Source organism: Syzygium oleosum, unplaced genomic scaffold (assembly GCF_021117445.2).
Source record: "Syzygium oleosum isolate NSW1041296 unplaced genomic scaffold, Sole_v2.1 Sole_v2.05, whole genome shotgun sequence".
NCBI classification, from domain to species: Eukaryota; Viridiplantae; Streptophyta; class Magnoliopsida; order Myrtales; family Myrtaceae; genus Syzygium; species Syzygium oleosum.
In genome coordinates, this window is record NW_026607489.1 from 10,794,923 (window position 1) to 10,807,625 (window position 12,703).

At 45.1% G+C, this 12,703-nt stretch overlaps 1 pseudogene; it reads right to left on the reverse strand.

Moving 5' to 3' along the window:
* Positions 1-33: 33 nt before the first annotated feature.
* Positions 34-12,435, reverse strand: LOC115661970 (probable aquaporin PIP2-8; annotated as a pseudogene).
* Between the last annotated feature and the right edge of the window lie 268 nt (positions 12,436-12,703).

The following is a 12,703-nucleotide window of genomic DNA, read 5'->3' on the forward strand; positions in this document are numbered from 1 at the left end:
TTAGTTGCTGCGGCTGGGGTCGTTATGTTGCTGCTAGGGCTGCTTCTGGGGCTGCTGGGGTTGGGATTGCTGCAGGGTTGAAGTTGCTGGGGGGTTGCTGCAGGGGATGAAGTTGCTGGAGGATGCTGGGGGATTGCTGCGGGGGTCGAAGTTGCTGGTGGGATTCAAGTTGCTGGGGGTTGCTGCGGGTGTGAGGGTGGCTGCAGAAGAAGTAGCTGGGGAGGCAGCAGGGTTGCTGCGGAAGTTGCTGCCGAAGGAAGCATTGGCAGGGTTAGTGCGAAAGGATTCGACGGCCTTGATGGCAGCTGATCTGACGATGTAGTGGTACGCTGTTGCTGCTAGTGCCCTCACAAATGGCCCATACCAGAAGAGCCACTGCTTTTGAACATCCACGTTCCCAAACATCTCATGAACATCCATATTCACAAACATCAAGAATTACTAGCCTAAAATTATTATCTATTGGCAATAATATCAAATCCAAATGCACACATAACATCTTTGGATAAAAGGGGTTATCAAACAAAAGAAATTAAAGTTCTTGCTGCCATAAATGCAAATGATTAGCATATTTTAGCTAGTTCTTAATGTGTTATTTGTTAGTGGTCTGCCCTAGAAATCAATCAAGGTTAATACTCTAATATTAGTTGTGGATTAGGTTGTGTCGGAAAACCGACATTCACTATACTTAGGTAGTCATAATGTCTTGCTAGAGACCGCTTATGACTTGTGAGCCAAAAAGGGTTTTGAGCACACTGTTAATGTTTAGTGAACCTACAGGGTCGCACACAATAGCGAACTGAGTTAATATTTTCTGTGCGCCGGAATCTACTTAAAATAAGAAGTAGATTTTAATTTATTCTTCTATTCAACTTATCTATGCGGTCGTGCACGTTATGAGATAACGATTAAACGTACGATTGAAGGTGGACATTTTGGCGGGCCTAAATTGCCCGGCCTGTAACAGCCCGAATTTCGATGTAATTCCGGGATCAATAAAACTGATATTAATTCGCATTTCATTTTAGTAAGTCTCGCCCAGAGCTGATCACTCTCGGGATACTAACCAATGGGGTATGGCTAACTAGAAAACGGTACGTGGACCGGGGACCCTATCGTGAAACGGACATCGATCGCGAGAGATGACGAGGGAATATTTTGGGCCAATGTGGGCCAATATTAGGAAAAGTGACGGATTTGGTTTGGCCAAGGCCAACGATGTACAATCGGATCGCGGGTGATTCCGCAAGTCCGAGAGTGCACGTGGCCAACCAGTCCCGAACTTGAGCCGAACGATCGCGACCTCCGGAACTAGTGATAATTCTTCTCATTCTCTCAATGATCGGGACCATCACGATACGGATAGCCCTAGGTCGATACGCGCAACCTCTAAACAGCCGCCCGTTAGTGAGAGACCCTGAAATTGAAAGTTTAGCAAGTTTTGTTCACGGAATTGGGCCCGGATTTAGATGTTGATTTTCGAAGGCTTAAGAGACTATTTTTGGGAATTTGACATCATATTATGCTGGCCACACACGTTTGGAGATAGTACGGTCGAAAAATGGGATTTCGACCCGGAAGTCAAAAATTACGGTTTTGCCCCTGTGGGCACCGAGGTTGGATTTTGAGCCCATTTGAGGTTATTTTTCAAGGCCGATGTCATTTTAGGGTGGCCATGCGCATTTGGAGCGGTTATGGCCAAAAATTGGAATTTCGACAAAAATTGGAAAAATAATATTATTTTATTCCCAGAACTTTGCAGTCGATTTTCGAGGGCTTAGAAAGTGAATTTCGCGATTCCGACACCATATTATATTGGCCACGCACATATGGAACACGTATGTGCAAAAATTGGAATTTCGCCCCGGGACCGGAAAAATGACCACTTTGCCCTGGGCTAATTTTTTGTCCGAATTTTTTTGGGAAATTTTTGGGATAAGTAACTGTGGTTATCAGCTACATTATTGGACCGAAACACCCAATTGCCCCTCAATTATTTAAGCCTATCTCTTTAGAACCGTTAGATTAGGGGCGTTTTGGTCATTTCTCGCGGATCGGCGACACGTGGCACTTGTGGGCTGATTTATTTGACCAAATTGGACTGTTTTTCTCTCCCCTCACCCTCCCTCACGGCCAGAACAGCCCAGAACAGAAGCCCCTCTTCAGATTTCTCTCTCTTTCTCTCATTTTCTCTTTTGGCCAAGCTTCGCCGGAGCACACCGCCGGCCGCCGGAGCAAAGCCGCCGTGCCTCGCCGTCGACCACCACAGCCCCCAGCCTCAGTCTTGCCCCGGTCCGACCCCTTTCTCTTTCCCTTTCTCTCTCTTTCTCCCTCTTTTTCTCTCTTTCCGTCCGGCAAATAGGGCCGCCGGAGCTTCGCCGGAGCTCCGATCGCCGTTCCGTCACCACCCAGCCGTCCAGCCCGCTCGTACGTCGCTGTTCATCGGCGGCCGTACAGTGTCCGTACGGTTGTACTGTAGCAGTCCGTACGGCCCGCCGCGACCGTCACCGCCGTCTCGCCGGCCACCGTTTTCGTGCCCCGTCCGTACATGTCCGTACCGTCCGTGAACAGTACCGCGTGAACAGTACGCGCGCCGGGAATTCCGCCGCCGATTTCACTGTTCACCAGTGATCGGCCGCCGTTCCCCGTCGCTGTGGTCCAGAAATTAAGTGAGTATATTTCCTAAACTCGGATTAGGACTAATAGTGCGTTTTTCTGGACTGGCTTAGGTATTATCAGTGTATGTTGGACTGGCTTAGGTATTACCGGTGTATATTTTGGACTGGATTGAGGACCCATTTGGTGAAAATAAATCCAAGAAAATTAGTGGGTTTATTAGAGATAATTATTGGGATAGTTCGGATTAGTTAATGATTATGTGATTGGACTGCCGGGTCTGCCCGGGCTGAATGACTGGTTGATTTCTGTGCCCAATTGTTGGGCAAATTGTATAATGCCATGTCGTGTGACCGAGTGGCCGACCAATGCAGAGTGTGATTGGCCAATTGATGGCATGAATTTGACTGGGTGCCTAGACTGGTTGTTGCTCGTGGTGCATTATACTGCATTGCATGGTCACGCATTGTGAATGCCGAGAGTGAGGCATGTGATAAATTGTGCGAGAATGCGTGCCTGCCATGAGTATGTGATCACTTAATTAAATTATGCCCAAATGCATTACGTGGGGCTCCGATAAAATTGGCAATGTGCCGTGTGATCACTTAAGGCCTTCGGGTCGTGGCCTTCGGGTCGTGCCGTCCTGAGGCGTTTTACGCGGGACGATGCCCGGTTCGTCCGGAAGACGACCAACCTGATGCGTTTTACGCGGGCTCTGGTTCGTGAGGAGATCGGTGTTGCGCCTGATGCGTTTTACACGGGCTAGAGACACCGGGCCATGAGCGCTTTGGCGCGGGCCGTGAAGTGTTGTTGGCCTTCGGGTCGTGGCCTACGGGTCAATTAATAATGTCTAAAAATTAGCATTGTGCCAGCGTGCATCGTGTGAACTGAATCCTGAGCATGGCAATTGTGTGCCGGTGTATGTGGCTAATGTGTGTACCGGTGATTGAGTACGAGGCAGACACTAATGAGCATGAGCATGCGTATGGCGCACGTATGATTGAGTATGACTGCGCCTGTGCCGTGATTATCGTGGTGATATAAAATGCCTAACCTGCAGGGGCAGCCAGGTAAGAGATCTGGGCCAGAGGGCCTAGGTCGGAGGTTATTCATGAGTGAAATTGCTGTGTGACTGTGTGTCCTGGTCAGGAGATTGCATGTTAGCCTAACCTAGGTTTAGGGGGTTATACTCACTGAGATTCATCTCACGGTTGTGTAAACCGAAACATTTCAGACCCCCAGCCGTAGGATGCCGAGGAGAGCGCCTCTTTTTGGTATACCGCAATTCATCCAGTGGTCATTTAGTGTGCACCCTTGTGGGGACGGACCTGCAGCCCTGGTCGAGGAAGCTGAGGAGCCCGAAGTGATATACGCTGACCCCTTTTGACTGAGTGGCTGCTGACTGTGTGTTTTCTCGGCTGTTGTATAAATGAATTTTGTAAAAAGTTTCCTATGGTAATACTAGTATACATATTTTCAGAGGTGTTGTTTGCTTATTGTTCTACCTTGGTCTCATGTGTTTTATTGCCAAGGTGTATATATATATATTTATATACGTGCTTCCGCATGTGTTTGATCTCTGATTGGGCGTTGGGTCGGCGATGCTTCTTGGGAGCGTCGCACCATAATCGACCGTGACGGGATGTTGCGTTCCAATGGGGTACGGGGCGTGACACGGCCCCACTTCTTTTAATTTGCGTAGATAATGAGGCTATATATATATATATATAACGTGTTGGTGACGAAAAACCCCAAGAAAAAAAAAACGCCTCCAAGAGAATACGAAGAGAATCGTTCTCTGTTCAGAAATCTTTCAGAGAGTCTTGAAGATCAAAGGCGATCAGGAAAAGAAGTCCAAGATCTTTAGCTAGTACTTTGATCGTTGAAGACTTCCGTTCGTGTGTGTGGATACCGGTAGAGGCGCAACACGTAGGATGCTAATCCAGACATAATCGATTGTCAATTTACCTTCGATCTGCAAAAGGTGCGTGTCGAACTTCTGTTTAGATTTCAATAAACGCATGTATCCTATCTAGGATTTCGATTTATAGATTCCACTGCGTTTTTAGCACTTATGGAACCCAACATTATTCATGTAGTAAAGCTTGGTTTAAGGAAGTGGGGAGAAGGAGGCTATACTTGGTCAGCCCAGACTTTGCGGCGGTTGTAAATAACAGCAGCATCAAAGCTCCTAGCCGGGTTGATACCAGTGCCGGTGATTGGGATGGTGGCCAAGTGAACCGTGAACACTGCAAAACCAATTGCCAATGGAGCCAAACCCTGCACACCCAAACACAAACCCCTTCTCATCAGACAAGCTAGAACAGCTACTCCAATTGCACTTCAAAAGGAAGGGTACAGATGTTGAAAGTAGCAGAAGTAGTTACGTACGGGCACGGGAGAGTCATGAGCTCTCCTCTTTGGGTCAGTGGCCGATAACACGGTGTAGACCAGCACGAAAGTGCCAATGATCTCTACACCCAGGCCAGCGCTCGTGCTGTAGCTCGAAGCCACCGCATTGGCACCACCTCCGAGCGAGATGTAGTGGGGCTTCATGGATGCCTTCACCAGCCCTACACCACAAATAGCGCCAAGCACTGAGCGATCATGTACGCCACTGCCCTGTTCAAGCTCACCTTCCTTGCCAAAAATAGCCCGGATGTCACCGGGTTGATGTACCCACCTGTGTTGAAACGACAGAAACATTACTGAATACACATGAACCCCTGAAGACCCCGTCACCATAAAAATGCGAACTTTCCATAAGTTAAACGAACTCTTAAGAACCAAAGCATGGAAACGAAAGAAGGGTTGTGTGTAGGCCACGAAAATGGCACGCCCAGGATCACCATAATTAGAAACCGAAACACGATAATGGAGAAATTGTAGATTCGTGTACCTGGTTTGGAATCCATCGAACTTGACGCGGAATTTGCGACGGTTTCCGAACACGAACTCAAATGCTTCTCCCCTATCCCTTCGTTAGAACACTGGCCTAATGAGATTGCCACTCACGAGAAGAAAGTTCTCTCTAAATCCGTATGTGAGTCAAATTGTGCATCATCAGGTTAGGGGAGGGACTTGAGCGCTATTTATAGAGTCTTCGACCACGGGCCCTCTCATTACGGGCCGGGCCGTACTCGGCCCACACCAGCCAGTCCCATATTAGACTTATTAAGAACCCATATATCTTACCTTTATTAGACCAAACTAATTCAGTTAATTTCAATTAATGAAGCCCACATTAGGAAATTCTTACATTCTCCCACTTGGGCGATATTAATTGAAACAGAACTGTGTGCGCACCCTTATATTGGTCTAGAGATTATTCTTAATAGTCAATCCGATCCCATAAAGTCTCGAACACCGAATCATGGCGGTAACTGCATGTACTCACGCAGAGCCTTCCATGGTCACGAGTGCTTTTAACTTTACTAATATGGATTCAATATGGTAGTGTGTCAAATGGACAATACCTCATAATGAGTGATACTTTATGTGTTGTCCACTTTGTTAGTCCAAATTCTCTCTCCTTAAGTGTCACAAAACCTAATGTGTCACCAGAGAATATCCTTCATGGTTCCAACGAACCTTCATATGTCTTACCTTGATAGTTAACTGTACTTTATGTGTAACAAGACATATCGTTAAGGCTAATACTAAGAATGCCCCATAGCCTGTACTCAAGGTTTACACAATGTCTCGAGATTTTTCATCAAATATGTATACTCAACTTGATAAATCTACATTCACAAATGCCTCATTGAATGCAAAAGAGTTGATACATATTCAAATATTACAAAATGTAACAAAATCAGATACAAACTTCATAAGAGCAACATAAAACTAAACAGCTCCCACTAATTAACAGTATCCCATGATACTCCTAAGCCCATGTTAATGACATGTCGATCAAATACACAAGGGCGAAGGCCTTTAGTTAGCGGATCTGCAATCATATCATCTGTTGAAATGTGCTCTACTGTAATGTCACCATCCTGAACTTTTTCCTTTATAGTCAGGTACTTGACTTCCATATGCTTAGATCCCTTGAGACCTCTGTTGTTGTTAACAAACAACACTGCAGAGTTATTGTCACAATACAACTGTATGGGCCTATCCACAAAATCAAATACGGTCAACTCCTTAATGAGGTTCCGGAGCCAAATTGCCTGAGTAGCGGCCGAAAAGCATGCTACAAACTCCGCTTGCATGGTAGAGGATGTCATTGATTTCTGTTTCTCACTTTTCCATGATACTGCACCTCCTGCTAACTTGAAGATGTAACCTGTTGTCGACTTCTTTTCATCCTGACAGCCAGCAAAGTCTGAATCCGAATACCCAACTAGCTGTAGGTCCTGAACATGTTTGTAAATCAGCATATAATCTTTTGTCCTCTTTAAGTACCTCAAAACCTTCTTGGCAGCAACCCAATGATCGTGTCCTGGATTTGACTGATATCTGCCTAGAAGTCCTGTTGCAAAAGCAATATCTGGTCTAGTACATACTTGAGCATACATAATACTCCCAAGTGCACTAGCATAAGGTACATTCTTCATTTGGGCTTTCTCAAAATCTGAATGAGGACATTGTGAGAGACTCAACTTATCACCCTTACGACGGGAGCAATTCCTGGCTTGCATTCTTGCATGTTGAATCTTTCTAAGATACGATCAACATATGCCCTCTGAGATAAACCCAATAGTCGGCGAGAACGATTCCTACGAATCTCAATGCCAAGGACAAAAGACGCCTCACCAAGGTCTTTCATATCAAAGTTCTTTGACAACATCCGCTTTGTCTCATGCAGTAAACCAAGGTCACTGCTTGCAAGCAGAATATCATCAACATAAAGTATAAGGAAAATGAATTTCCTCCCACTGACCTTGGAGTATATACACTGATCTACTTTGTTCTCAACAAAACCAAATGAAGCGACAACACTATGAAACTTCAAGTACCATTGTCTAGAAGCTTGCTTGAGACCATAAATAGACTTTTTCAGTCTATATACAAGCGTACCTGAATCATCTGCCGCAAAACCTTCGGGCTGCATCATATAGACTTCTTCATTAAGGTCTCCATTGAGAAAGGCAGTTTTAACATCCATCTGGTGTAACTCCATATCGAAATGAGCTACCAATGCCATGATCACTCTCAAAGAATCTTTCGAAGAGACTGGAGAAAAAGTTGCTTCATAGTCTACTCCTTCTCTCTGAGTGAAACCCTTGGCTACCAGTCTGGCTTTAAACTTCTCAATCTTTCCTTTGGAGTCCCTTTTAGTCTTATACACCCATTTGCAGCCAATGGGTCTATGACCTTCAGGTAATTCAACAAGTTCCCAAACTCCATTATGCTTCATAGACTGCATTTCATCTCTCATTGCATCCAACCACAGTTCCGACCGAGGACAAGAAACAGCTTCCAGTATAAGTCACTGGATCATCTGAGAACCAATATCGTAGTCTTGCTCTCCTATATATACTAAATAGTCTGGTGGTATAGCTGATCGTCTCTCCCTAATGGATCTCCTTACTGGAACAACAACAGCCTCATCCTGTACCTGAGAGCCTTGAGGAACTTCATTAGGAGCTGTCTCGACAACAGGATCCTGAGCCTCAACAGGTTCAGTCTGTGGTGTGGGAGTCTCCACAATTATCTGTATGGGAGGAGATAAAGATACAACATTACCCACCGTACTATTATCCTCAATAGTCTGTGAGCAGCTACTTTCTTCGGCCACATCAAACTCCAGAAACTTGGCTGTCTGTGATTCCACAATTCTTGTGCCTCCATTGGGATTATAGAACCGATATCCCTTCGAATGATCAGGGTAAGATACAAAGTAACACCGAGTGGTTCTGGAGTCCAACTTACTTAATGTTGGATTGTATAACTTCACTTCTGCAGGACATCCCCAAACCTTAAGATGGTTTAAGCTAGGCTTACGTCCAGTCCATAACTCAAAAGGAGTCAATGGAACAGACTTTAGTAGGTACACGATTCGGAATGTACAAAGCTGTTTTCAAAGCTTCACCCTACGAAAAAACAGGTAAATTTGTCCTACTTATCATACTCCTCACCATTTCCATAAGGGTGCGATTGCGCCTTTCGGCTACACCATTTTGCTCGGGACTTCCGGGCATAGTAAAGCGAGCCACTATCCCGAGAATCCTCTAAGTATTTGGCAAATGGCCCCTTAAGGTGTCAAGCATCGCCATGTTTGCCATAATACTCTCCACCTCGGTCAGATCTAACAACCTTTATGACCTTTCCCAAGCTGTTTCTCGACTTCGATCAGAAAAATCTTGAACTTGTCAAGAGACTCGGACTTTTCTTTAATCAAGTACGAGATAGCCATATCGAGAATAGTCATCAATAAATGTAATGAAATAAAAATTTCTACATAAGGTTGCCGTATAGGGTCCACTTATATCAGTGTGAATGACCTCCAACAGGTCAGAACTTCGGACTGCAGTTTTCTTCCTTATCTTGGTCATTTTACCTCTACAACAGTCTACGCATATCTCTAGGTCATCTTTAAGAGCAGGCAGGATGTTAGTCTTTATCAGCCTTTCTACTCTATCCTTAGAGATATGACCAAGCCTTTTATGCCACAATGCATAAGACTGTTCCTTAGGTAGTGGTCTTTTGGAAACAACCTTTTCAGCCGTATAAGCGACGTATATGTCATTGGGAGACAAACACAATCTGTACAATCCGTTGGACATATAACAGCACCCAACCTTATTTGAATTAAGAAACAAAGAAATAACATTGTTCTTGATTTCAAAAGAGTAGCCATACATGTCCAAACACGATACGGAAACTAAGTTCCGTCTAAAAGAAGGTACATAAAAAGTGTCTTTCAACATTAATCTAAAACCAGAATCTAGAATCAAGATTACATCTCCCACAAACACAACATCAGCTTTCTCGTTATTTCCCACAGTGAGTCTTGACTCATCCTGATTTGGCTTCCTCCGGTTTATGAATCCCTGTATGGTAAACGCAACATGATTAGTTGCACCGCTATCGAGCCACCAAGAACTGGATGGTGCTTCTGATAGGTTGGATTCACAAACAAGTGCCAAAGAATCATTACCTGTAGGCTCACGTTTGGACAACCAAGCTTTAAACTTTCCACAGTCCTTCTTTATGTGACCTTTCTTCTTACAAAAGAAGCAGTGGCCACCATCCCTTTTGAAGGATGTTTTCTTTGGACCCATATTGTCAGATTGACCGGTAGTTTCATGAGTACCTTTATGAGTACGATTTCTGAACTTCTTATCCTTCTTTTTGTGGGAACCAGAAACATATAAGGCTAGATGCCCTTTTTCCTTCTTAAGTTTCTCTTCCTCTGCCACCACCCTTGCTATCAAGTCATTCACTGACCAAGTCTCATCTTGGGAATTATAATTTGTCTTTATAATCCCAAAATCAGATGGAAGGGTGTTCAAGGCTTGATGCACAATACAAGCATCAGGAATGGAAACATTAAGAGCTTGAAGCTTCGTCTTTAGGTCTACCATCCTAAGGACATAATCTCTAACCCCAGCAGTACCATCATACTTCATATTGAAGAGCTTTTGAAGAAGTGTACCAACCTCAGCATTAGATGAAATGCGGTTTCTAGCCTCTAAGGCTGTCATCATTTCCTTAGCAGTACAGTCAGCTGGCAAACCACTTTTCAAGTGTTCTTGAATGGATTTTTTCATTGTCAATAAGCAAATCCGATTGCTCTTTTCCCAGGCAGCATAGTCCGTTTTCTCAGCTTCAGTACTGGTGGCCATGATATCTGCCGGCTTATCCTTTGTAAGAGCAATGTGAACATCCGCCAGCTCCATTCCAAATAGAAAATCCTCTTTCCATTTCTTAAAGTTCAAACCAGTAAGGACCTCAATGGAAATGGAATTGCCGTTTACAGAAAAGGTGACTGGAAAACAAACAAACAATACAATCAGCATCATGTGAGTACTTATCCAAAGAGTTACATACATCATCACATAATCACCTTTGGGCAGAAAATATGACATGCAGTTGTATTCTCTTCACATGACAGCGGCCATGAGAACATATTCTAATTTTTCGTGAAATCACCACCTTTGGGTGTATGAACCACTAAGATTAGTCATTTCTCAAGCACATGCTATACATGTACCCCTCCATGAACCAATACAAGATCACCTCCTTTGGGAGTATGATCATGCAATAGAACAGGAGACATCCCACCACAATATGAGACCGATATTTCTCAAACCCAGTCAAGTGTGCCACTTTGGCGGTCACTACCCAACTGAATCTTTGAAAATCTCTCATACCAGGGATATGTACTTTATGTATCACATTCACTATATACATGTAATGCTAGACGTAAAGATAGGGGCGTATATCTCTAAAATTACATGCCATGCTAATTATATTGTTCCATTCATTGATAGACAATGAATTATACTCTACATAGTCCTTATGTGGTGATATACATGTGAGCTACCATATGTATTTCCGAAACCAAAGAGAAATACAAGAAAATACGCAAAATACCCTAAAAATACGAGTATATAGGGTTGTATACGTATTTTCACATCTTTAAAAGCTTCAAACATATAAAATAAATACACCACAATGTAGAGCATCTCAATACGAGCGCGACGATACCAAGAATGTCCAAAACGGACGTCGGACGCGCCCTCACGCGCCGTCGGAAGGCGCGGCGCGTGCGCGCGTGTTCAGCCGGTCAAACCGGTCTGAACAGCCGGTCCAACCGGTCAACGGTCAACGGACCGGTTTGACCGGTCGGGTCAGGATCCGGGTCGGGGCAACTATCCGGTCGGGTCGGGTCGGGATCCGGGTCAACCGAATCCGCGCCTCGCCGACATCATGCGACGTTAGCTGCGATTCTCACGGCGAACAAACGCGCCGGTTTGGCACGGCCGCGCGTGACCGTCACGCGCCTCCGCGCCTAGGGCGCGTGTAGGCGCGTGAAGGCGCGTCCGGCCTCCTCCGCCGACGATCCGCCCACCATTCTTCTCGTCTCGACGAATAGATTCCAAATATATAATAAAATTTAACTTTTATCCTACAAAAAATTTCGAAACTGGGCAAAAATCTCTCGGACAAAACTAAAACGGTCCTAATCCGTATGTTTCAGTTCTAATCTATGGCAGGCTCTGATACCAAATGTAGGCCACGAAAATGGCACGCCCAGGATCACCATAATTAGAAACCGAAACACGATAATGGAGAAATTGTAGATTCGTGTACCTGGTTTGGAATCCATCGAACTTGACGCGGAATTTGCGACGGTTTCCGAACACGAACTCAAATGCTTCTCAAATGAAGACCACATTAGGAAATTCTTACATTGTGAACACGAGAGCCGTAGAAATGAAACAGAAAGAACGCCTCAACCCCCATCAACAAAAAAATGCAAACTTTAAAGAGTTCTTGAGCTACCATTCACCGAAAAGGAGTGAACTTGGAGGACCAGAGCATGAAAAATCCAGAGAGACTGGACGTGCGGGAGTGGAAAAACGTACTCGATACGCCAGCAGTGCAGTAAACGAGGACGAAGGTCATGCCACCGAAGGCCCAGGCAATGAGGGGGTGGCCGAGGCCGTCGCAAGGCCCGGTCTACTCCTTCTGGCCGACGACGGTGGAGATGGCGACATAGAGGAAGAGAAGGGCGGCGACGAACTCCACAATGAGGTCTCTGTAGAAGGACCGAAGCTTGAGCTCGGTCATGTCGACGAGAGGAGCTGGTGGGGGGTCCACGAAGCCTTTACCACGCCGGTGGGTCTGTCCTTCCTCGTCCATCTTCTTTGTTCCGAGGCGGTGGCGGAGGCAGAGGCAGGTGGGAACGCGAGGGAGAGAGGTAGAGTAGCTGCTTCGTTCTCAGAAGACGCGCAAAAGAGAGAGGGGGAGGGGACTGAGAGAGGGCGTCGTGCAAAGAATTTAGGAAAATGATTAACTAACGGTGCTGTCATATTAAAGAAATATTGTTCTGTTTAATCATTGTCAGATTATAATTCCCAAGGTTTATCTCGCTGTTGCTAATTCATTATATCATATACATGACTACTACAGT